At 48.5% G+C, this 26,748-nt stretch overlaps 1 protein-coding gene across 2 annotated transcripts in view; it reads left to right on the forward strand.

The window, feature by feature from the left end:
* The first annotated feature begins 578 nt into the window (after positions 1 to 578).
* Positions 579 to 26,748, forward strand: part of LOC137636891 (golgin subfamily A member 6-like protein 25) — a 131,647-nt gene continuing 105,477 nt past the window's right edge. The window contains exon 1 of one of the 2 annotated variants that reach the window (XM_068369247.1): positions 579 to 803. The gene's annotated coding sequence lies outside the window, so the exon portion shown is untranslated. The remainder of the gene's footprint in view (positions 804 to 26,748) is intronic. The other variant, XM_068369248.1, reaches the window with a different exon arrangement.

Below are 26,748 nucleotides of genomic sequence, written 5' to 3' on the forward strand. Positions count from 1 at the left end.
GAAACCTAAAGAAAGTATAACCAGTACCACACAAGAGTTGCCGTTCTAAAGGATACAACACAACGCCATGATGATGAACTACAGGGTTTCCAGTTTCTGTCCCAAAGTCTCCTTGGAAATTTAACAGGAAATAATTGTATTTAAGGATCATTAACATTACCAAATTCAAACAGATTAAACAATCAAACTTACGGCAAAATAAGGATAGGCACATCTAGTGAAAAGAGAGTGAAAGAAATGAGATAAGTGAGATGGGAAGTGATGAACATTATTTGAAAACGGAAGGACAAAGATCCAGTGTTGCCAGATGGGTTAGTCTAAAAGTCCCCAAAACCACCCAAAAATCCCCATTTCCTGACATATTTTCTTCTAATATAGAAATTACTCTCTATACTTCATGTAAATGTAAGTAAACTAATTGCAACAATATAAAGGTTTAATCATCTCTCTTCATAGAAATATGTACAGAATATCGTCACCAGCATCCAAAATCCCCAAATCTAAGGATAAATACCCAAATGTAGAGATAAATCCCCAAATCTAGGGATACATCCCCGTATCTGGCACCACCACTCATGTCACAGTTGTCACTAGAGTTGGCCGGACGAAGGATTCTGGGAACGAACCTGGCACGTGTTCTTAAATATTGTAGTGGTTGAACAGATGATCGGAGTGAGAGACAAATTGAATAAACAATAATTGGATGTATTTTGGGTAAATACAGGACTATCTACGCCGCTGACCCCAAACTTGTGACTCCACACCTAAAGAGGAATCATATCAACCAAAAACGTGCTGGTAAGGTTAGTTCAGAGTCATAAGTTCCTTTGAAGCAGACAGTATTAGCTTTTCTATTCCCAGTAGACTTGTTTTCGTGTAGTAAATAACGTGATTTAACCGGTTTTCACCATTTCAACCTCGACTACAACCACCTGTGTGACGGTCTGAACGATCCCCCGGTCTCAGAATTCTCCTTGACATTGTATTATGGTTCTTTTCCGCCATTAGCTCGCTTCGCTCGCATGAAAATAAAACATCAAGCTCGTATTTACTGGCAAGCGGTAATGTTGAGCTGCGCACGCTAACATTACAGGAAAATAAAATGTCAACCTCGTATGCACTGGCAAACGGTAATGTTCACGCATGCGCAGATTATCAAGGAGAATTCTGAGTCCGGGGGATCGTTCAGACCGTCACACCGGTTGGGCTATTTGAAGTTAGTCGAACTGGTTGTTATGTTTGTTTGCGGATGAAATGAAGGTCAAATTCCGTTAAATCACGTTATTTACTACAGGAAAACATATATTTACTGTTCGAAATGAGTATCTGTAATACAGTAAAACTACCCAATAGTCATCGGGTGAGCACTAGGGGTAAAAAACATAGAGCTATAGTCCATTTCTTTTAGCGAGTCATATTTGCACCGACTCGCAGCGGTGCCCTTTTAGCTTGGAAAAATATCCTGATCGCTGATTGGTTGGACCAGATAATTCTAACTAATCAGCGATCAGGAAACTTTTCCGAGCTAAAAGGGCACCGATGCGAGTCGGTGCAAATATAACTCGCTAAAAGAAATGGACTATAGCGAAAGAGCAAAGCTAGTCAAAGGCGTCATTAAAGTAATTATAGGGAGGGTTCACAAGGAAGGAAAACAAGCAGAAACATATATAGGATTAACTAAGAATAATGACTCGTATGTATCTTTGCTAGATATAGGATATGATAGTCAAGAGTTGAAGGAAAGCAGTACTTCACTTACTTTGATGGCTGCTTTTCCGGTGTGACGGTCTGAACGATCTCCCGGTCTCAGAATTCTCCTTGATAATCTGCGCATGTGCGAACATTACCGTTTGCCAGTGCATACGAGGTTGATGATTTATTTTCCTGTAATGTTAGCGTGCGCAGCTCAACATTACCGCTTGCCAGTACATACGAGCTTGATGTTTTATTTTCATGCAAGCGAAGCGAGCTAATGGCGGAAAAGAACCATTATACAATGTCAAGTAGAATTCTGAGACCGGGGGATCGTTCAGACCGTCACATCGGTCCCATACAGCAGGGGAGTCCCACTCTCTACAGGACCTCCACTGTCGTTTTACCTTGTTCGTTCAGAGTATTTAACGTTTCACATCTCTTATTGTTCATTTACTGTTAAATCGTTGCTTTTGTAAAAAAGGTACCAGTGATTGTTCTAGGAAGTTTTTCTGTTTTATTGCCGTAAAGTTTATTTATATATATTCAAAGCTTGTTACACTAGTTCTTTTCAATGTTTTGAGTGTTTGTTTGCTGTTGAAATGAAGGTCAAATTTGGTCAAATCACGTTATTTACTATAGGAAAACATATTTTCTGTTCAAAATCAGAATCTGTAATACAGTAAAACCTTACCGTCATTTCAGTGATCTTTACCTAGTCCAAGTTATTTAACCATGTTTCAGATGATGCTAGCTTATCTAAATATTTCTCGTTTATCAGTTCTCAGATTGAACAGTTATGACCTACAGATTGTATATTTAGGCTACATAGCCACAGTTTATGACATCCTTAGTAACCATGATTAGTATTTTCTGCTAGTCTTTTTAATTCCAAGTCATAAGTTTTGCAGTCTCTAGAATTTACTCTGTGGTCACTTGGTTTGTTTAACTTTGCGCAGTTTATATACTTCGACACTTGTGAATTACATTCCTGGGTGGAATATTTTCCTGAACATTTCCCGCAGACTTTATCATCATACTTAGACTTGCATCTTTTTTAAGATTTCCATACCTCTGACAGTAGTAGCAGATGATCTTTGGTACCTATCACGGGGTTATAGATGTTTCGCCGATAGTCGGTTTCGCGGTCAGTCACTTTCGCCCCCGGGTGAAGTCGATTCGCCGTCCTAATTGCACCCACACTTTGTGGAGTCTGTTCGCCGTCAACATGTGAGTCGTTTCGCCGTCAATATAGGAGTTATTTCGCTCCCGCAATTAAGAAAAGGACCAAGATGTGCAATTGGCAGCAGAATTTTTTTTTTATTGATTGTAAAGTCATCGTTAATATAATTAAGATTAATATCACATTTTATTCTATTCTATGTACAATAATTTACATTATTTCCGTAGAAGATAATATATAGTTACTCAGACTCCACAATAGGAGTAGGGCCGTAGAGCCCAGCACATGCTCTGAGGGGGGAGGAGGTGGTACGGTAAGTACTGTACAATTTTTTATATTTGCTAGGAGTGATTCTGAATGACTCTGATTATATTCTACGGAAATAATGTAAATTATTGTACATAGAATAGAATAAAATGTGACAATCTTAATTTTATTAATAATGACTTTACAAAAAAAGAAAAAATTCTGCTGCCATTTGGTCCATTTCTTGATAACGGGGGCGAAACAACTACTATATTGACGGCGAAACGACTCCTATGTTGACGGCGAACAGACTCCACCAAGTATGGGTGCAATTAGGACGGTGAATCGACTTCACCCCGGGGCGAAAGTGATTGACCACGAAACCGACTGACGGCGAATCGACCATATACCCCTATCAAGTATGTCATAAGAACCCCTTCGTCACGAAACGATGTCCCCATTATCATGAATAGCCCTTCGAACTTCAGGATCACATTTCAGCACATAGTGGGTGATCCCCCCCCCCCAGGCAGTTTTCTTCAAGACTACACTTATCTTCTCTGTATTTTGGATTTGGTCCAGGCAGCGATTTCTTTGAATCAAAGCATTTACTACATCATCTTCATCATTGTACATATTGCATATCATTATTTTTGGTTTTAGTTTTCCAATTTTTCTCATTTCAGTGTCAGCCACCAATGTCTGGATTTTGTTTGTCACCTCTTCTCTGATTATTTTGTTGGCAAAGTTTACAACATTTCCATTCGTAGTTGACCTTGTGTTAAGTATAGGAATGTCTTTAAGTTCTTGTTCCGCCTCGCGTTTTCTTTCAGTAATTTTAGTTGTTGTATTAGTTGATTTAATTATCAACAGATTTTTTCCTTAACTTTGTCAGCAAATGTCGGTTTCTCCGGTTTTGGGTCTATCAATGTTTGAAGTGTTGCTTTAATTGATTCCATATTCATGGCAAGAATGTCAACTTTCTCAGTGAGGTCGGTAGTCTGGGTGGAATTTGTTGTGTGTGCGCTAAGGTTCGCAAGTTTGTTTTCCAAGCCATCTATTTTTGCGTCTTGTTCATTAAGGGCCAAATCTCTCATGTTCACATCTTCCTTTAATTTGGATTTTTAAACATAAAACTTACCCCCTGGTTATATAAGAATGGCTATAGTCCCTTGGACGCTCGCCATTCTTATATAATCTGCGGGTAAATATGTTAACCCTTTTATCCCCAAAGGACGTACTGGTACGTTTCACAAAAGCCATCCCTTTACCCCCATGGGACGTACCAGTACGGCCTTGCAAAAAAATGCTATAAAATTTTTTTTTTTTATATATTTTTTTTTTTGAGAAATTTCAGGCATTTTCCAAGAGAATGAGACCAACCTGATCTCTCTATGACAAAAATTAAGGCTGTTAGAGCAATTTAAAAAAAATATACTGCAAAATGTGCTGGGAAAAAAATAACCCCCTGGGGGTTAAGGGTTGGAAATTTCCAAATAACCTGGGGGTAAAAGGGTTAAAAACTTTATTCTATTATGAAAATATCATTTGTTCCGTAACTGACATACAAACCACTCTATTTAATAGGGGTTATTACTTTCGGCGTAGCTGAAATGACAAGTCATTAGAATTTTAACGAGGGTTTACTACCCCACCGCTAGTTAGCAGGGGTTAGGGAGGGTAGCCTGCTACCCCCCCCCTCACACACACCCGTGCTTGAGCTCACTTTACTTTTGGCTCAGAGCGAGAACGGTTGTTCCTCTCTCTCTCCTCACCTATTTTGGACTGCCATTAATTTTTGTCTTTTTACTTACTTTTTCTTATACTTGTGATATATACTGTATATATAAACATTCTTTATGTTTATGTATATATTTGTGTATAGAAATGTAGTAAGTTTTCTTTTTCAATATTAATCTTACCCGATGATCATGTAGCTGCAACTCTGTTGCCCGACAGAAAAAACCTACAGTCGGGATACGCCAGCGATCGCTATACAGATGGGGGTGTACAACAACAGCGCCATCTGTCGAGTAGGTACTCAGTTACTTCTTGTCAACAAGAACCAATTTTTCCTCTGTCGTGCCACCGGCAAGACCTACTAAATACGCCGTCCCTAACTGGTTTTGTTTTCACAACGATTTGGTGAAGTACACTATTCCAGTTTTGAGCTTTCGCTATGCAGGGGTTTTATCTTCATTTCAAAACTTGAACTCGTTTTGGATAGATTTAATTATGGTGACGAAGAGAGTATGGACTCTCTTTCACTTTTAAATGGCCGACCCTTCCCTTAGACGGAAGTGTGTTTAGGTTTTTGGTAATTTTGCTTAACAAGTTATAGATCTATTTATTTTATTTCTCTCCGCCTTTATAGGCCTCTTCGATTAACTTTCCATTTATTATAAACTTATAAAAAATTAATTTTTATGTTTGTTTATATGCGACCTTTCCTAATAGTAGGCGGTCCTTACTTGGAACCGAAGTTAATTAACATTGAGCCCGTTATATCGTTTTTAACCTTTTAAGAATTTAATACTTTTTTAATTTTAATGTTTTATGAAAGAATTTCTTTGATAGTCTCGTACTGTTTTCAAAGATGAACTAACGTTTAGTTTTTTAGTCTCCGCAGTTGTTGACGTTCAGAACGTTCAACATGCGCTCTATCGTTACGATAGAGAGAGAGTGTATCTCGGTTTCACGTTGCAGTAAGAGTAAACCGATTCTAGCGTTTCGTTCATTCTTTCTTAGCTTAAATGGTTTAAATTCTAAATAAAGGAACTTTTTATTTGGGAAACCTTTCAGTTTTTTCCTTTAGCAAATAACATGTTTTAACGATATATAATTGGGCTCTTCTCTCAGGTGCTAAGTCAAGAGAGAAGAGAGAGAGAGATAGAGACGGAGGGAGAGAGAGGGAGGAGAATAAACGTTTCGTTTAAGCGGGTAACGTTGTTCTCGTTTTTTACTCTTCTCCCTAGTCGCTGTAGGGGAAGAAGGTAAAACGTTTCTAGAGTTTTATTCTTGTTCCCAGGCTTTATGCGGTGAGAGATTGTAAACGTAGTTTATTTGATCTAGTGTTTAGTCTCTTTTCCAGCCACTGAATTCGTTTTTTTTTACTCTTCTCCCTAGTCGCTGTAGGGGAAGAAGGTAAAACGTTTCTAGAGTTTTATTCTTGTTCCCAGGCTTTATGCGGTGAGAGATTGTAAACGTAGTTTATTTGATCTAGTGTTTAGTCTCTTTTCCAGCCACTGAATTCTTTATCTTTATTTATGTTTTTCTGTTGCATTGTAAAACTGTTTTCGCAATTACTACCTTTTAATGAAGGATAGGATTGCGTGTTTCAGGTAGAAATCAGTTAAAGTTTCGATTTCAGTGAAATAAGTGCAAACAGAAAATCAAAAGTGATAAAGTGATATGCGCAAAGTGTTACAGTGTTGCGTCCGAGGGTTCGTTTGTTCGTGCCAGTTGTTTACCTAGTCCGGGACCTCTTACAAGCTCCCAAGCCCAGGGGAGAAGTAATGTCGAACGACTTATGGGTTCCACAGGCCTTGATCGACGAACAGACGTTTTTCCCTCCGTGGTTTCGGGCGTATCTACACACGTTGCCGACGTGAGATCGCCCCACCCACACAAAGACGAGAGAGCCCATTTATTCCTCGTCTGCGGAAGAGGTTTCTCGTAGAAACCATGGACCAAATCTTGCAGCTTTTAAGTGCAAGTCGGTCCCTTCCGCGCAAGTCCAACGGCCTAGGTGTAGCCACTGGGTCAGTTCGGACTCGCTGCAGTCATCCGACGACTGCACACCTCCCAAGAGAGGCAAGGTGGTACCGCAACAGGCAGTAACTCCGTCTGTTGCCGCACCAGCTGTTTTAGACCCTCAGTCACAACGGACAGTAGCTCCGTTTGTTGCTGTTTTTTGTAGACCCTAAGTGGTCTTTACTGCAGTCTATGCAGACTCAGTTAGCTGCGGTTATGCAGGAGTTTCGTGCGGAGAAGGTTTACACTGCTCTCGTTAGCCTACAACCTGCCACGGTTGTGCACCCAGCACTCCGGCTGCGGAGAGCTCCACCTCCGATGCGCAATCGACCCTGCCAGACGCATGTTAACGTTAGCCGACGTGCGGCTCCCTCCGTTAACATGCGTGAGCTACCGCATCAGCAGTGGGAAGGTGGAGTCAAGCTGCCGTGTTTTGACGCGATGCGTTAGTTTCCGCAACCCACGGCAGTCCCCACCACGCACCAGCACTCCGCTTTGGTTGTTGCCTGCTCCCACACTCCGACTGCGGAGAAGGTTGACGATGCACCCGTTTGCCTACAGCCTGCCACGGTTGTGCGCCCAGCATGGCTGCCTGCTCCCACACTCTTGTTGTGAGAGCTCCTCCACCCATGCGCAGTCGACCCTGCCAGACGCATGCTGACTCCCACAGACACACGGAGCACTCCGTTGCCGTGCGTGAGCTACCACAAGCTGCCGTGTTTTGACACGGTGTGTCAGCCTCCGCAACCCACTGTGGTTACCGCCACTCGCCCGCAGCAGACTAGTCAGTCAGGAGTTGAGGCTTCCCCACACAGCTTTGGTTGTTGCCAGCTCACAGACTGTCAAGCAGTTACATGACGTTGCCTTCTGGTCTGCTACTAATGCACCAGTGCTGTATGTCCTCACGCACCTGTTGTGGTTGACAGTTCAGTTTTTGACAGTTCACAGACTGTCAAGCAGTTACATAACGTTGCCTTCTGGTCTGCTGCTTATGCACCAGTGAGACCCTCACTGAGATAACCTAGCTTTTCTCGGACATGGTTCCTGTAGATGAGAAAGTGCTGTTCTCCCTCCTTCTGATATTCCTTTGAGGACTCTGTCATTTGGAGAGGAGCCTTAAGCTGCTTAGCCTCCTATGGACTTTAATTAAGCATAACAATGCTTCCAGGGATGGTAAATGGTTCCGCTTCAGTCGCTAACCCCGTCTGTTGCCACACCTGCTCCCATAGACCCTAATGGGCTTTGTTGCAAGACATGCAGTCCAAGCTTGTGTCCTTGATAGAGGAATTTTTACGGAGAAGAACCTTCTAGCCAACAACCTTCCTACCGGTTGGTTGTACGCCCTGTTGACGCTGAGGTATCCTACTCCCGTCCGCCAGTTGAGATGGTTCCTCCACCGGTGCGACCCAGTGTGGGTTGCCAGTCGCACGTTGACGTTAAGCGACTCTCGGAGGTGGTTGTGGACGTTCAGTGTGTCACTAGGAAGATGTTCAACAACCAGCAGAGGTGACTTGTTGTGACGCAGTGCGGCAACCTCAGCAACCCGGTAGGGGGTTGACTGCACAACCCAGACAGTCTAGACAGTTTCGGGTTGACGCTGTACTTCCTCGCGTCCCCATGGTTGACAGTTCACAGACTGTGCAGCAGTACCATGATCTTGTGTCCGGCTCCGTCACGCATCCACCAGTGCGACCGGATTCAGCGAGTCAGACGTTGCCCACTCCGTTGCCGTTTCCTCATCAGTTTCGGATGAGGAACCCTCTGATGAGGACATTGCTGAACAAGACGATCAACCCCCAGCCCTGCTATCCATCCAGAGATGCTGAAGAAGGAACACTGCCCTGTCAGGCTGTGGATGAGTCTGGTTAGGACACTGTCATCCGTGGTTCAATTTGTACCTCCGTCCTCTTCTGTATCATCTAGCTTTTCACTGGAAAAGGACAAGACGCTAGAAGCGGTCTCGATCCCGGTTTCCGGAAAGATAAAGTCTGGTCTGACGTGGTGAAAGGACTTTATCAACCTTTGAAAGGGTCTTCCCCTGACTGTTCAGACTCCCAACCACATTCTCTTCTCGGACGCATCGGACGTAGGCTGGGGTGCGACATTAGGCGGTAGGGAATGCTCGGGATTATGGAACTCGAGTCAAAGGACAATGCATTTCAACTGCAAGAAGCTTCTGGCAGTACGTCTGACCTGGAAAAGCTTCAGGTCTCTCCTTCAAGGCAAAGTGGTGGAGGTGAACACGGTCAACTCCCTGCTTTGACGTACATCTCCAAGCAAGGAGGGACCTACTCTCTGACATGGTACGAGTTCGCAAGTGACCTCCTCTCCTGTTCAACAGGTCTAGACTTTTCAGTAGTAACGAGGTTCATCCAAGGCAACTTGAATGTCATAGCAGATTGTCTCAGTAGGAAGGGACAAATAATTCCAACATATTGGACCCTCCACAAGGATGTATGCAAGAGACTTTGGGCCACCTGGGGCCTGCCAACCATAGATCTCTTCGCAACCTCGATGACCAAGAGGCTCCCAATAGTTTGCTCACCTATCCCGGACCCAGCAGTAGTTCATATAGATGCCTTTCTACTAGATTGGTCTCATCTAGATCTATGTGCATTCCCTCCGTTCAAGATTGTCAACAAGGTACTGCAGAAGTTCGCCTCTCACGAAGGGACAAAGTTGACGCTAGTTGCTTCCCTCTGGCCCGCGAGAGAATAACTTACCGAGGTACTTCGATGGCTAGTAGACGTTCCCAGAACACTTCCCCTAAGGGTGGACCTGCTACGTCTGCCACGCGTAAAGAAGGTACTCCAAGGCCTCCACGCTCTTCGTCTGACTGCCTTCAGAATATCGAAAGACTCTCGAGAACTAGAGGTTTTTCGAAGGAGGCAACCAGAGCGATTGCTAGAGCAAGGAGAACATCCACCCTTAGAGTCTACCAATCGAAGTGGGAAATCTTCCGAAACTGGTGCAAGTCAGTATCCGTATCCTCGACCAGTACCTCTGTAACTCAAATAGCTGACTTCCTCTTATATCTGAGGAAAGAACGATCTCTTTCAGCTCCCACTATCAAGGGTTACAGAAGCATGTTGGCATCAGTCTTCCGTCACAGAGGCTTAGATCTTTCCAACAATAAAGATCTACAGGACCTCCTTAAGTCTTTTGAGACAACGAAGGAGCGTCGTTTGGTTACACCTGGTTGGAATTTAGACGTGGTTCTAAGATTCCTTATGTCAGACAGGTTCGAACCACTTCAATCAGCCTCCCTGAAAGATCTCACCTTTAAGACTCTTTTCCTGATAGGCTTAACCACAGCTAAAAGAGTCAGTGAGATTCATGCCTTCAGCAAGAACATCGGATTCTCATCCGAAACGGCTACATGTTCTACAACTTGGTTTTCTAGCCAAACACGAGCTGCCTTCTCGGCCTTGACCAATATCGTTCGATATTCCAAGCTTATCGTATGGTTGGAAATGAACTAGAAAGATTATTATATCCTGTAAGAGCTCTTAAGTTCTTTTTTAAAAACCTTTACGAGGCCCGTCTGAAGCTTTATGGTGTTCAGTTAAGAATCCATCTTTGCCTATGTCAGAGAATTCATTATCCTATTTTATCAGACTGTTAATACGAGAAGCTCATTCCCTTCTGAATGAGGAAGACCAAGCTTGGCTGAAGGTAAGGACACACGAAGTTAGAGCTGTCACAACTTCCGTGGCCTTTAAACAAAATAGATCTCTGCAAAGTATATTCGACGCAACCTATTGGAAAAGCAAATCAGTGTTCGCGTCTTTTATCTTAAGAATGTCCAGTCTCTTTACGAGAACTGCTACACTCTGGGACCATTCGTAGCAACGAGTGCAGTAGTGGTGGGGGCTCCACCACTACAATTCCCTAATTCCAGAACCTTTTTAATCTTTCTCTTGAAATATTTTTGGGTTGTCCGGAAGGTTAAGAAGCCTTTCGCATCCTACTTGATTTGGCGGGTGGTCAAAATCATTTCTTGAGAAGCGCCTAGATTAGAGGTTTTGATGAGGACCTTTAGTATGGGTTGCAACCCTTCATACTTCAGCTCCTAGGAGTCGCTCAGCATCCTATGAGGATCGCGAGGCTCAGTAAGGAAGACGTACTTAAAAAGGCAGAGTAATTGTTCAAGTCGACTTCCTTACCAGGTACTTATTTATTTTATGTTGTTATTTTGAATAACTGCTAAAATGAAATACGGGATACTTAGCTTCTAATGTTAACATGTATGCTGGTCTCCACCCACCCCCCTGGGTGTGAATCAGCTACATGATCATCGGGTAAGATTAATATTGAAAAATTTTATTTTCCTTAGTAAAATAAATTTTTGAATATACTTACCCGATGATCATGAATTTAAGGACCCTCCCTTCCTCCCCATAGAGACCCAGTGGACCAAGGAGAAAATTGGTTCTTGTTGACAAGAAGTAACTGATTACCTACTCGACAGATGGCGCTGTTGTTGTACACCCCCATCTGTATAGCGATCGCTGGCGTATCCCGACCGTAGGTTTTTTCTGTCGGGCAACAGAGTTGCAGCTACATGATCATCGGGTAAGTATATTCAAAAATTTATTTTACTAAGGAAAATAACATTTTTAGTGTTTGTGCTGTGTGTGTGATGTATGACAACTACACTTGCGTAGCAAGGCCATCACAGTTCCACTTCGTGGGGAACGACCTCTCCCTCTCTGGTTCATCGGTCTTCCCGTCGGCATATATTTGTTAACTCGGCCGCCGCAGGGGAATCGTCATCGCCTGGACCCTCTTCATTTATCTATTATCGTCGCTTTTCCTCTTTTCCTACGGGAAACTTGGATTCTCAGCGAAGGGAATGTGGTTTTTTTTAGATTGACTACGGTCTCTCTCTACTCGAGGTTGTCCACCTTTACTACAACTACGTACTATTATGGAAGCTCCTTTCCCGTTGTGGGTTAGGTTGCTATTCCGTTTGTTTGTCTCAATTATTTTTAGTGAAATCTAATTGTATTTTAACTTTTCAGCTTTCTCCGTGGGGAACACTTCCCTTTCGGGGTTCAGTGGTTCTCACTATTAGTGAATATTCTTAGATGATTTAGATAATTATAATTCTGTTTTTATTACAGTTACTCCGCCCTCCCCCCCTTCTCCCGTGGATGTCATCTGGGGAAGGAGGGCGCATACTTAATTCTTATTTTATGTTATTCCCTCGGGGTTCCTCTTCGGAGTTCCTCCCTAGGGAATTTCTGTTAAAATAATTATTTAATTTTATTTTCCCAGTTAACTATGCTGTTCTTCTTCGTTCGTCTGAAGAGTGCCATCGAAGCAGAGTCTGCTGTCTCTGCTGAGCTGTCCTGTTCATGACTGGGGAATCTGCTGTCGCTGCCGTCCCTCAGAGGACGTCGTCATGGGCATTATCCCTTCTCTTAGAAGTACTCCCGTGACAACGTGCCAGCACTTCAGATCATCTTAGAACGCTAAAGGAGGTTTGCCTCCAGGGGTTGGACAACTTCCCTTCTGAGGGAGGTTTCCACCTCAGGTGTGAGGTTTTCTCCTTTCAGAGGGAGAACTTCTCATACCTTAATAAATTCATCGCCTTCGACTACTGTTGCTGCCCTTTGGCCAGACTTTTCTCCCCCCTTGCTTCAGGGGTGGAGCACAGTCTTGGCAAGTCTCTTCTACGAAGTGTTCACCTCTCTCGTTCACGAGAGAGGCCACTCATAGAGACTCCTCTGCAGAGGATCGTTCATGATAGATAGGTCAGCTTGCTGATCCAACGGTCCTACGGGGCGTTACCACGAGTGTCTTTAGGTCTCTTCTACGAAGTGTCACCTCTCTCATTCGCGAGAGAGGCCACTCATAGAGACTCCTCTTTGGAGGATCGTTTCTGATAAGATCGGCTTGCTGATCCAACGGCCCAAAGGGGATCCACCACGTGTGTCTTCAAGTCTCTTCTACGAAGGGCACCTCTCTCGTTTGCGGGAGAGGTCCCTCATAGAGACTCCGCCTCGGAGGATCAAGCAGAACTTCCAGTGACCTCTACCTTGTGCTGCAATGTGGTCCTTTGGACTTCGGTCCTGGACTCTAGCACGGACCTTTACATTCCCATCGATGGGTACTGGCCCTTCCAAAGGGCACATCCCGGTTCCTGATCGTCCTGCCAGCTGACTTACCGATCTACCAGCGCAACCTTGCGCTGCAACGAAGGACTTTGGTCCTGGACTCTAAAGCAGACCTGCTTACGGTCCTCATCGGGGGATGCCCGCTCTTTTTTAAGGAAACATCCCAGTTCCTGATCGTCCTGCCGGATGACCCTTCAACCTACTAGCGCGTAAACGCGTGCGCTCGCCGATCTTCTTAGGCGCGCAAGGGCCGACGATCCACACAAGCGCCGACGATCTTACGCGCGTAAGACTCGACGATCCACACAAGCGCGCCGATGGTCTTCCGCGCGTAAGACTCGACGATCCACACAAGCGCGCCGATGGTCTTCCGCGCGCGCGCATGCGCGCGCCAACAAACTCATACGTGCGCGCGTGCTAACATTCTGGCCCGCACGGGCTCTTCATTCTGATCCTGCACGTCAATATGATTGATGCACACTCTATGAAGTCTTGCCTGCGCGTGAGCGCTCCAGCAGTCTACCGCGTGCGAGCCCCGGGTATTCCCCATTGCGCGAGTGCCAGCGCGCTCCCCAGCGCAATTGCCAATGCCCTCCCACGCGCGAGGTTGCCGGACAACGTGCAGTAAGGGCGCCATCACCGCATCCCCCCCCCCTGCAAGCACAGAACAGCGTGCTTGCCGGTAGGTGGGAAAGTTCCAGAAAGGTCCAGGGATATTTCTTCCTTATCTTCTTTTTTCATACAGGCGACTCCTCCAGATGGAGGGTCTGACAGCGCAGCCGTCAGCCGGCAGCCCTGGTTTGGGGCTCTAATCAGAGCGGTAGCACAGGCTTTCAAGCCTGTTTTCTCTGAGTTGGGCCACAAATCCTTGGCTGCATCTACTCCCCTGAAGAGGAAAAGAGGATTTTCGGACGCGGTAACTTCTCCGAGGACGAAGCTGTCTCCTCGTAAGTCTTCGAGGCAGGCACCCTCCCCCCTCAGACTTTTCTCCCTCCCATTCGGATGAGGATTTCCCGTCCTCAGGGGAATCACGTGAGGCGAGACGTTTCCCCCATCACACCATTGAGGGAAACCCCACCTCGCGCGGTAAAGTCTTCTCGAATAAGGGTGGAGAAGAGCCTGCCTCCGTCGTTGTTGGAGTCCTGCTTCCCTCCCAGGAGGAGGAGGGAGTCAAAGGACTCCAAGACAGTACCAGGAGGTCCCTAGTACCGAAATCTACAGGCTCAGACATTCATCCGTTATGGGAACGAACCTTTTTGAGCCTAAGGACGTGGAGCAGGCTGCTGAGAGGTGGAGGAAGTCACCAAGACTCCCTCCTACATAGGGCTTTGACATTCAAGCCCTATAAACCTCCAGCACCCCAGTAGCCACGTCCCACCAAGACCACGAAACCGACAACGGCAGCGAAGACAGTGGTGTCTAAGTCCTTTCCGGTCAAGGACAAGAAAGGCAAGAAGTCCTCCAGGGGAGGGAAGAATCCTAGAGGGAGCAGCCGAGGCCGCAAACGCTAGGGTTGGCAGTCCCCCTGCATGTCCGCCAGTGGGGGGATGCCTACAAGGTTGCACAGACAGGTGGCAGCAACTCGGGGCCAATTCCTGGACGATTTCCGTAATCAGTCAGGGATATCGCGTCCCATTCACAACATCTCTACCTCCCCTGAGAACGAATTTGGTGTCATTTAGCTCCCTTGCCATGGGATCAGTAAGGGGGCGGGCCCTTCGGGCAGAGGTCCAGATTAAAGCAAACTCCATTCAGCATGGAGACCGCAAACACGGTCAGGCTTGCAGTGAAACCGCATGACTTCATGTGTATACTGGATGTGAAGGACGCGTACTTCCAGATCCCAGTCCATCCGTCTTCAAGGAAGTATTAGGATTCAGCCTAGACAACAAGGGGTACCAGTTCAAGGTGCTGTGTTTTGGTCTCTCCACAGCACCACAGGGTTTCACGAGTGTTCATCCTAATATCATCGTGGGGACACAGGATCGGCATCCGTCACTTCCGTTATCTCGATGACTGGCTGATCCTAGCAGACTCGGAGTTATCCCTTCTTCGACACCGAGACAAACTTCTAGGACTTTGCCAGGATCTGGGGATCATGGTAAGTCTCGAAGTCCTCTCTGCTTCCCACTCAAAGACTGGTTTACATAGGCATGATTATAGACACCAATCTCCATAAAGCCTTTCCATCAGACGACAGGTTAGCAAGGCTGAGAGGGGTCGCAAGCCCCTTCCTCAGACGAGAAGAGCTTCCAACCCAATCGTGGTTACGTCTCCTCGGTCACCTTTCATCCTTGGCTCGTCTAGTTCCCAACGGTTGCCTCAGGATGAGATCTCTCCAGTGGCGGCTCAAGTCCTGGTGGAATCAAGGTTGCGATTCCCCGGACGTCATGATCCCTATGGGTCCTGCAGAACGGACGGACCGCCAGTGGTGGGTGACAGACGAGAACCTACGAAGAGGAGTGGATCTTCTCGTCCTTCCCCCAGATTTAATGCTGTTTTTGGACGCCTCAAAGAAAGGGGGGGGGGGGGGGGGGGTTGGCCACGTTCTGTACCAAAGGACCTCAGGCCTGGGTCAGAATCAGAAAAGTGCCTCCATATAAATCGTCTAGAGATGAAGGCCGTTTTGTTGGCCCTTCAGCAGTTCCAACAATACCTGGCAGGTCACTCTGTGGTGGTGATAAGCGACAACACCACAGTAGTGGCTTACATCAACAAGCAAGGAAGTACCTTTTTGAAGCAGCTATCCCATCTTGCAGTAGAGATACTGAGATGGACCGAAGTCCGCTCGATTCTACTATCGGCGCGTTTCATTCCAGACAAGAGGAATGTGCTCGCCGACAATCTGAGCAGAGCGTGTCAGATAGTGAGTATCGAGTGGTCTCTGTGTCATCTAGTAGCCAACAGAGTCCTGACTTTGTGGGGTTCCCTGACTGTGGATCTGTTCGCGACAGCGCTGATCTTCAAGATTCCACTGTACTTCCCCCCAGTCCCGGATCCCAAGGCGCTCTGGCAAGATGCCTTCCAACAACGGTGGGACAACATCAACGTGAATGCCTTTCCCCCGTTGTGTCTGATGAGGAGGGTACTCAACAAGAGCAGAATATCTGTCAGTTTTTCAATGACCCTCATAGCTCCGCTATGGCATCACGCGGAATGGTTTCCGGACCTTCTGCAACTCCTAACGGAACTTCTGAGAGAATTCCCTCCACAACACGATCTACTCAGACAACCACATGCCAGCATCTTCCACAAAGCCGTAGCTTCGCTACAACGTCACGTCTTGTGACTATCCAGCATCTCCTCGCTGAGAGAGGATTTTTCGCGACAAGTTGCGATTAGGATGTCTGGACATCTGCGAAAATCATCCGCAGGGGTCTACCAGGCTAAGTGGAAAGTCTTCTGTGGTTGGTGTCGTGGAAGGGGTATCTCTCCATTTAATGCCACTATTCCAGCAATAGCGGAGTTCCTCGTGTATTTGCGGGAAGAAAATGCGCCTTTCAGTCTCGGGGGTGAAAGAAATTTGCAGAGTGAATACACCCAGAATGAGGAAGGAAAGGATCAAGATAGTAGAAAGAAAAGAGAAAGTAAACAAGATATAAGTAATGAACAAAGCAAAAGACATTATGAGAATAGGACAATTAGAAATAATAGGATGAATAAAGAATGCTATCGCTCAGCCTTAAGTCTAGACTTCAGGCTCAACGGAATGATCTTTTCTTCCTCGTTGGAACCTTCCCCACTCATACGAGGTTATGAACTTACCTTCCCTCAGTCGGATGTGAGACCTCCTCCATGGAACGTGGTTCGAGTTCTCAGGTCCCTTAAGAGACCTCACTATGAACCATTACGCCAGGCTTCAGTTTGCCACCTAACTTGGAAGACTGTGTTCTTACTAGCTTTGGCTTCGGCCAAGCGAGTCATTGAACTACATGGTCTTTCATATGACATCGCCCATGCAAGGGTAGGTGGGCGAGGTAACGTTCAGCTTCGTCCCTGAGTTTGGTGCTAAGACTCAAATCAAGGGGTGCCGGACGCTCGGTTCGACTCCTTCCGGATTCGAGTCTCCGTTCTGTAACAGATGTCCCAGACCTTCTCCTACTGTGCCCAGTAAGGAGTCTGAGGCTCTATCTCAGAAGAACGGCTGCAGTCCGTCCACAGGTGCAAGCATTGTTAGCACTGGGAGGATTAAGAGAAGGGTCACCAAGAACACCATCTCGGCATGGATTCGTAGGGTGATCCATCTGTCCCTGAATCCAGACCCTCCTCCGTCACGTCGCCCTAGAGCACATGATGTCAGGGCCGTAGCTACGTCCCTGGCCTTCAAGAGAAATTTCTCAGTGACGCAGGTCCTTCAATCTGGGGTGTGGAAACGTCAGACGACCTTCGCAGCCCACTACCTGCACGACGTGACCCACAGGAGGCTCGATACGTTTTCTATCGGCCCTGTGGTGGCTGCACAACAGCTGGTTTAAAACCTCAGGCTCTTTAATGGACAAGTAGCAGAAGGTTGAGGGTATTGTTACCCGGTCTTAGTCTGCATGAATGAAAAGATTTGTCTGGCCCTTATTCTTTTCTTCATCCCTCTCTTGGGGAAGCAGCATCCTGGGTTCTCTGCACAGCTGACCCCGGACAAAGCCAAAAGCCAGTACTGGCAGGGACTTTCCACCCTTCCTAATGGGTGAGTCACCCCTATTAAATAGCGTGGTTTGTATGTCAGTTACGGAACAATTGACAAATTCGTAGGTAATTTGTGTTTAATCAAACTTGCTTGCCAGCCCTATCCCCCTCGAAGTCCTACCTCCAAGCAAAGTGAGCTCAAGCACAGGTGTGTGTGAGGGCGGGAGTGGTAGCAGGCTACCCTCCCTACCCCCTGCTAACTAGCGGTGGGGTAGTAGACTCTCGTTAAAATTCTAATGGCTCGTCATTTCAGCTACGCCCAAAGTAATAACCCCTATTAAATTAAGGTTTGTATAGTTAGGAAAAATACAAATTACCTACGAATTTGTCATATTACTAAATTGGCTTTTCTGACTTCACATACGCAGTGTGGGCATAACCAATCTAGGTTATTTCGTTCATTATCAGTGATGCCTATCACTATATGCACACATTTCTTATGATAGTCTATTACATTCACATCCTATCCATTTTTTTTGTTCTCCTCCCGTGGTTTTACATGAGGCAGAAATAGTTAGGAACAGACATAGTGTACTGTTTCTTATCACTTAGGTTTCTCCATAAGATTAACTAATATCTTTTCAATGATATTCTAAGCGAGGAAAAGAAAGCTAAAACACGACTTATGGCGAGTGTTTAATGGAGCTCCGCGTAACACTCTCTAGCACAGTAAGTTGATATAAGTAAGATAGAAGAAACCGAGTTTATCGCTTCAACTCGGGTAAGAGAAAATGAAAAGACAGGTAGCGAAAGCATTGAGGAAGCTCCAGCAGGAGAGTCAAATCTGTGGGGTGATGAAATTTGTGGTTACAGTGGTACCTCTACATACGAATTTAATCCGTTCCACAACCGACTTCGGGTGTAGAAAATGTTCGGATGTAGAAACGAATTTTCCCATAAGAATACATTGAAATAGGATTAATCCGTGGTTGAGCCCAAATAAATTACTACACATAATTACACATGACAATATCCACTCTAAATTAGATAATAGACATGTAAAAAAGAATAATTATCAAGAAATAATAAATAAGAAACGGGTTTTTAGCGTCACTTTACCTTAGAAAGTCCAGCGCAGGTGTCGGTCTTGCTACGCAGAGAGGAGACGGACGGGCGGCGAGGAGGTAGAGAGGGTGACTACGATAAACGTACACTACCGTAACTTATTCTAACTTACACCAAGTGAACGTTAAACTAACATAGCTCATTTATTTTTTTTATTTTTATTTGTTCCGTAACCGAAATACAAACCACGCTATTTACAAAGGGTTATTACTTTTAGCGTAGCTGAAATGGCGAGCCATTAGAATTTAACGAGGGTGTATTACCCCCGCGCTAGTTAGCGGGGGGGTAGGGGAGTGGTAGCTAGCTACCCCTCCTCCCCCTCACACACACATGAATACTCACTTTAACTTTTGGCTCGGACTGTGACAGACATCTCTGTCTTGGTCCTCGCTTGGCAGCCATTGTCTGTTTTGTCTTTACTTAATCGCTTACTTTTCTTTTACTCAATATATATGTAAACATGTTTTCATGTTTGTATATATATTTGAGTATAGAAATAAGTAAGTTTCCTTTTCAGATGTGTGTGTGTAGTGTACGATATCTACGTGGAGGCCTCGGCAGTTAGGGTGGCGATCGAGTTTGACTTATGTCTTTCTCTCTCTCTTTCTCTTGAGGTCGTTCACCCTTTTACTACGTGTTACTACGCCCTTGTAGCCTAGCTTCCTTTCCGTGTGGGGGGTTGCTACGTCGTACGTTTGTATCAATTAGTTATGAATCTAATTGTAGTTGTTTTTTTGTTTTTTTCAGCTTGTAGAACGATTCCTTTCGGGGTTTTCGTTCTTTAGTGTTCATTCATTTTTAAATTACATAATTACATAGTTACATAATTATAATTGTTATAATTCTGTTTTGGTTACAGCTCTCCTTCCGCGAGTGTAAGTGGTTGTGAGGGCACGTGCCTGTTGTGTAATTCTTGTTCCTTTCCCTCGGGATTCCTCTTCGGAGCCTTCCCGGGGGAATGAATGTGTACTAATATTATTTGTTTTATTTTTTTACAGTTACCGATCTAGTTCGTTTCTGTAATATAGCAACGGTGTGAGCTGTCTGGTTGAGTCCTGGGGATTCGGCTGTTGCTGCCTCCCCCCTTGTATTGTCGTCAGGGGCGTGTCTCCTTCTACTGGTAGTACTCCCGTGTCGACGGACAGCTCTCCAGTTCATTTTAGAACAGTCAGGAGGCTTGCCTCCTTGGGCGGATAACTTTCCTTCCGAGGGAAGTTTTTCCTGTCCAGGCTTGAGTTTTTCCCCTTTTGGGGGGTTCTTCTCTTGCCTTTTTTTCGTGCGACTATGCTCTTGGTGCTGAGCGGTCGCACCTGCAGTTTCGCTCAAGGGGCTGGGCAACTGCAGGAGCTCCTCTTCGGAGGATTGCTCCTTTTAGGTCACTGGCTGACCAGTCTCTTCCTCGAAGTGTTTCTCTTTCGTTCGCGAGAGAGTACACTCATAGAGACTCCTCTTCGGAGGTTTCTTCTGTTGCTGTTGGCCTCCCTCGCCGTAAGGCCCTCCGTCCGCCTCGTCGTAAGGGCCTCTCATCTCCCTATAAGGGTGCTTGAGGCGCCCTTTTGGATCTCCGTTTGCAGCCTACAACTCCTTTTTTTCTCGATCTTCCGCCTTGGTGCAGATGGACAGCAGTCTGATCTCGTCTTCCGACGGGCAACGGTCTTCCCGACGGACAACGGTCTGCCCAACGGACAGCGGTCTTCCGACGGACATCAGTCTCCCGGCGGACAACGATCTCTTCGGGGCAAAGGGTTGCCCCCACGGGGGTTCTTCCCTTGCGTGTCAGGGTTTCCCTGCGCGCCCTGCTGTTCGTCAGCGCTTTCAAGATGATCTTCCCTGCGGTTCCTGTTACGTGCCCTGTGCGCCCACGTTCGCCCTCGCGATCTAGAACTTCGGTTCAGGTCGGGGTCAAGGACTCTTCTTCTTTGCGCAGGCTTCCACGCGTAGCCTTCTGCTCGTCAGCGATCATCAGCTTGTCAACGATCATCAGCTCGCCAGCGATCATCAGCTCGTCAGCGATCATCAGCTCGCCAGCGATCTCCGGATCGCCCACGTGTGTTACAGCTGGCACGCCAACGTTCTCCAACACTTCTGAAGGAACATGGTTCGCCAGCTACTAGCTCACCTGCGCATGCTGATCGCCATCGCGCGACCCTCAACTGCGGATGCTGATCGCCATCGCGCGACCCTCAACTGCGGATGCTGATCGCCATCGCGCGACCCTCAACTGCGGATGCTGATCGCCATCGCGCGACCCTCAACTGCGGATGCTGATCGCCATCGCGCGACCCTCAACTGCGGATGCTGATCGCCATCGCGCGACCCTCAACTGCGGATGCTGATCGCCATCGCGCGACCCTCAACTGCGGATGCTGATCGCCATCGCGCGACCCTCAACTGCGGATGCTGATCGCCATCGCGCGACCCTCAACTGCGGATGCTGATCGCCATCGCGCGACCCTCAACTGCGGATGCTGATCGCCATCGCGCGACCCTCAACTGCGGATGCTGATCGCCATCGCGCGACCCTCAACTGCGGATGCTGATCGCCATCGCGCGACCCTCAACTGCGGATGCTGATCGCCATCGCGCGACCCTCAACTGCGGATGCTGATCGCCATCGCGCGACCCTCAACTGCGGATGCTGATCGCCATCGCGCGACCCTCAACTGCGGATGCTGATCGCCATCGCGCGACCCTCAACTGCGGATGCTGATCGCCATCGCGCGACCCTCAACTGCGGATGCTGATCGTCATCGCACAACCCTGCACGATCGCCCGCTTACGCATGCTGCTCCTCATCGCACAACCCTGAACGATCGCCCTCCTGCAGATGCTGATCACCATCGCACCCTTTCACGCGATCATTCACCTGCGCATGCTGCTCGCCATCGCACAACCCTGCACGATCGCCCGCTTACGCATGCTGCTCCTCATCGCACAACCCTGAACGATCGCCCTCCTGCGGATGCTGATCACCATCGCACCCTTTCACGCGATCTTTCACCTGCGCATGCTGCTCGCCATCGCACAACCCTGCACGATTGCCCGCTTACGCATGCTGCTCCTCATCGCACAACCCTGAACGATCGCCCTCCTGCGAATGCTGATCACCATCGCACCCTTTCACGCGATCATTCACCTGTGCATGCTGCTCGCCATCGCACAACCCTGCACGATTGCCCGCTTACGCATGCTGCTCCTCATCGCACAACACTGAACGCTCGCCCTCTTGCGGATGCTGATCACCATCGCACCCTATCACGCGATCATTCACCTACACATGCTGCTCGCCATCGCTTACCATCACGCGGTCATTATCGCCAGCGATCTTCTTCACCTACGCGGCAGCACGATCCCTCGCCGTCACGCCATCGCTTGCGTTCGTCGCCTCGGACACGTGTTCATTTACCTGCCCACCCTCACGCCCACTCGCATGCGCGCCCGCGCGATCGCTCGCCTGCGCGCCCGCGCGATCGCTCGCCTGCGCGATCGCTCGCCTGCGCGCCCGCGCGATCGCTCGCCTGCGCGATCGCTCGCCTGCGCGATCGCTCGCCTGCGCGCCCGCGCGATCGCTCGCCTGCGCGCCCGCGCGATCGCTCGCCTGCGCGCCCGCGCGACCGCTCGCCTGCGCGCCCGCGCGACCGCTCGCCTGCGCGCCCGCGCGACCGCTCGCCCGCGCGACCGCTCGCCTGCGCGCCCGCGCGACCGTTCGCCTTTGCGCGACCGTTCGCCCTCGCGCGACCATGGTTCGCGGCGAATTCCACAGCCGGTGGTAGCAGCAGGGACGCGTGCTCCTAGACGGCACTCGGGATCACCTCCATCCAAGCACAGGTTGGTAGTGCAGGACGAAGACAGGTCAGTACAGCATTCCTCCCCACCTTCTTTTCAGGCAGGTACCGTCGGGTCCACTCCAAAGGATCGCCCGATCTCTTTCACCTTAGCGAGGATTTCGGACTCTGTGTCCTTGGAGCAGCAGACATGGTTTGGTCCGCTGGCACGGGCGTTAATGAGGGTTATGAAACCAGCACTCGCCGGCCAGGGTAACAAACCAGCGGCTGTCTCTCCTACGCTGAAGAGAAAGAGAGGAGTGGACTTCGTGGTGACTTCCCCCAGGGCGAAGTTGGTTCCCAAGAGGTCGGTCTCGAGGGTCCCCTCTCCTGCACGAGTACTCCCTCCTTCTCCCGCCCTGGAAGAATTTTTGGCGGGGGGGGGGGGGGGCTTTCCGTTCAAGATTTCTCCATCGGACAAGGGGTGACTGCTTACCTCTTCCTCTGGGAGCTTACCAGGTTACGGCCCGAGGTTTGGTTCAAGGAAGCTACAGGAAGATCAAGGGTACTTTCCTCCTCTCGAACTCAAGACACCTTGGCCTTTCGTCGTTAAGTATCTACTTGCGGACAAGCTCGATGTTGTACCATCTGGACGCGCTGACTGAAGGCTTCCTTCGGGTGTCTCATCTGTGGAGGTCGACGACCTCAGACACCCTTCCATCCTTGAGAAGAGTTTTGTCTGTGCCCAAGGACAGAGACTTAGACAGCTGCTGTGCGGAGTAAATCGACTTACGGTTTCACTCCTCCAAGGCGCTTTCTTCCAGACTCTGCAGGGCTCCAGCGCCCTTTTCTTTCAACCACGTCGGCCTAAGTTATCGGCTACGACAACTGGGACAAGGTGTCCAATTGCAGTTTCCTCCTGTCAGGAACAGATGGCACGGGAGACTCCCCCAGGGGGGCATAGTCCTAAAAGGAGTTCACGAACTCTAGGATTGCAGGTTTTTTCGCTGGGAGGATGCTTAAGGTTACTCATCCGAATGACAGCTTCCCGATGCCCATTCCCGCACAATCTCTGTGAGTAGCCAAGGATATCGCGCCTGCCGTCTCTGTCAGCGAATTCAGTGTCTCTGAACCTCTATGCCATAGCGTCAGCAGAGTTGCCCGGTTGGGCAGAATGATCCATACCTTAGGCGAAGGTCTTCCTTAGGATCATCGACGGCTTCACCCCCGGCCCCCTCAGTCGATCCTTTCTTGTAAGGAAGGATCTGAGAGGGGATGTCCATAGTCGACCTCTCAGCCCTGATCAAGTTTGTCGAACAAACTTCGGCCAGCGTAGACCAGCAGAATCGATCAGACTGGTAACGAGGCGACAGGACTCCTTTAACCCTGGATCGGAAGGACGGGTACTTTCAGTTTCCATTCCATCCATCTTCCAGGGTGCTCGTCGAATTCAGCCTAGACTGCAAGTATTCCTGCTTATGATGCAGTGTGGCTATCCCGCTGTGGCATAGCAGGTTTGTTTCCCCAGAGAACTCTCCCTGCCTTCCTCTTGGCCGCTCAGGTGCAGGCTTCCGCCTCCTCTGCTGTTTGGAGGGCTGGTCAACTCCGGTAGGCTCGGGTTTCGACCTTCTTCAGCGCCGGGACAAGCTTCCGGATGCTGACCATGAGTGTGGGCTCATGGTATTTTGCTTGGAGCCTTCTCTTCCTCTGCCTCAACATCTGGAGTATCTGGCCATGATATTGAGTCAACCGCCTTACCACATTGGAAACCCCGCTTCTCGTCCGTCCAGCGAGGTTAAGCAACGTCGGTACTTGGATGGGTGACCACCTGGGGACGCCAGATTCTGTTACCGCATCCTCCGAGCCTTCCTTTCGGTTGACTGTGGCAAGACTGAGGAGAGTCGCAGTACCTGTTCTCAGTCAAGCAGAGCTTTCAGCCCTACCTTGGAACGTTTCCTAGTTCTTCTTTCCTCATTGACCCGTCTATAGTCCGAACGGTCGCCTCAGGATAAGTTCCATGTGGGGCGATCCAAGTTCCGGTGGCTTCAGGCAATGTTTAACCGGACTCCCTGGCCCTATGGGACCAGCGGAACTATTAAACCTGCAATGGGTGTTGACCTATGGAGCCTCTTGATGGTAGTGGATATTCTCGTCCTTTCCCCACATTCTTGATGCGGTTCTCGGACTCGTCAAAGGAAAGGGAGGGGGGGGGGCATGTTCCGGTCCAGGCCTATGGTCAAGACCTGAAGGATACCTCTCCATCATTCAGGCAGGCTTAAGGGCCTTAGTCTGGCCCCTCTTCAGATCCTACAGCTCCTGCCAAGTCGCCCCGTTGCGCGTCGACTTCATTCTAACCAGCAGGGGACGCATTTTCACACCTTCACATCTTGCAGTAGAGATACCGGGATGATTGAGATTCTCTCAATTCCACCATCGGCTCTCTCATTCCAGGCAGGGGAATGTTTCTCTCAGACTATCCGAGCAGAGCCTCATAGAGAGAGTGTACCTAGGGGTCTTTGACCTTGGGTAACCAGCAAGTGCTGGTCTGGGGGACCTGATCGCGACACCTTGGAACCTCAAGCTTCCACTAGTCTTCCCCCCAGTCTCAGACCCCGAGACTCTGGCAAGATGCATTCCGGTGATGGTGGGACAAATTCGACGCCTGCGTCTTCCCTCCTTTTTGTCTGCGGACAATGGGTCTCAACAAAACCAGGTTGTCTGTCAACCTTTCAATGGGAGAGCTCCACTGGGACTATGTGCAGAACGGTTTCTGGACCCTCTGCTTCCCCTGACGGAACTCCCGGGAGAGCTTCTCCCACGGCGCAGACTACTCAAGCAACCACACTGCGACATCTCTCCCGAACCGGGGCGTCGCTTCGGCTTCATGCCTGGAGACACTACGCTTCCTCCTCTAGAAGAGACAACCCGCTACAGTCGCGGTACGGAGGTCGCGTCATCTGCGATAGTCATCCACAGGGGTCTCCCAGGCAAAGTGAAGAGTCTAAGGTGGTGGGTGCCGTGGGAGATATACCTCTTCCCGTGAGGCCTCTTCTCCAGCAATAACGGTCTTATTGCCTTTCGGCGGGAGGAAACTCCTTTCCGCTCTCGGCAATGAAGCCTGTCGCTCAGCCTTTCCCTGACCTTCAGGCTTAAAGGAATAACTTTTTCCTGCCCGCTGGATCTATCCTCGCTCATGCGAAGCTACGATCGTCCCTGCCCTAGTCGGAGGAAGACCTCCAACTTGGAGCATGGCTCGGACTTTTAGTCCTTTAAGAGATCTTCTCAAGACCCTTTTACGACAGGCCTCGGATTGTATTCCGCCTTGGGTCGTCTGCTCACTCTGGCCACGGCCAGTGTGTAAACAATCTTCTTGGTCTCTTACTACTCCCCCCTTTCTAAGGAAGAGGGGAAGGCAACATTCAGGCTCGCTCCTGAGTTGTTGGCTAGACTCAGAATCTGAGGGTCCCGACCCTTCGGTCCGATTCATTCAAGATTTCGAGTCTCCATTCTGTGTGTGATGTCCCAAGACCTTCTCTTTCTTGCCAGTAAGGAATCGAGAGGTTAGCGCTGGGAACAGCTGCAGTTTGGCCTCAGTTGCAGCCGATTTGGGAACACAAGGAGGACATGGGGGGAGAGTCACCAGTATACCTCTTCAGCCCGGACTCGAGTACATTCATCTCGACCTGTCTTCAGACCCTCCCCCGTCACGTCGCCCTACAGCACGATGTTGGATACATCGCAACGTCCTCGCCTTCGAGTAATACTACTCTGTGACGCAGGTGCTACAAGCTGGAGTCTGGAAGCGTCTGATGACCTTCGCAGCCCGCTTCCTGCAGGGCGTGACCCACAGGAGTCTCGATACGTTTTCTATCGCTCTGTGGTGGCTACACAACAGCTGGTCTAACCTCTGGCTCCTTTTTGGACAGGTAGCAGAAGGTTGAGGGCATTGTTATCAGGTTTTAGTCTGCATGAACGAAAGAAGTATGTCTGGCCTTTACTACTTTCTTCATCATCCCCTCTACGGGGAAGCAGCATCCTGGTCTCTGCATAGCTGACCTCGAACCTCTGCAGGTAAACCATGCTTCCTTGTGTTCCGAGTATTGAGTCAATACTGTCGCGTCCCCCATACCCTGACGAGGTGGTATTGGGAACGTCCTAACCCAGAGTTCCTTCTGGAACTCCAGGTCAACTGCCTAAGACGGGTCACACTTCTTCCTTCACACACAAGCTTACGTAGGCCACA

Source organism: Palaemon carinicauda, unplaced genomic scaffold (genome assembly GCF_036898095.1).
Source record: "Palaemon carinicauda isolate YSFRI2023 unplaced genomic scaffold, ASM3689809v2 scaffold43, whole genome shotgun sequence".
In the NCBI taxonomy this organism is placed as follows: domain Eukaryota; kingdom Metazoa; phylum Arthropoda; class Malacostraca; order Decapoda; family Palaemonidae; genus Palaemon; species Palaemon carinicauda.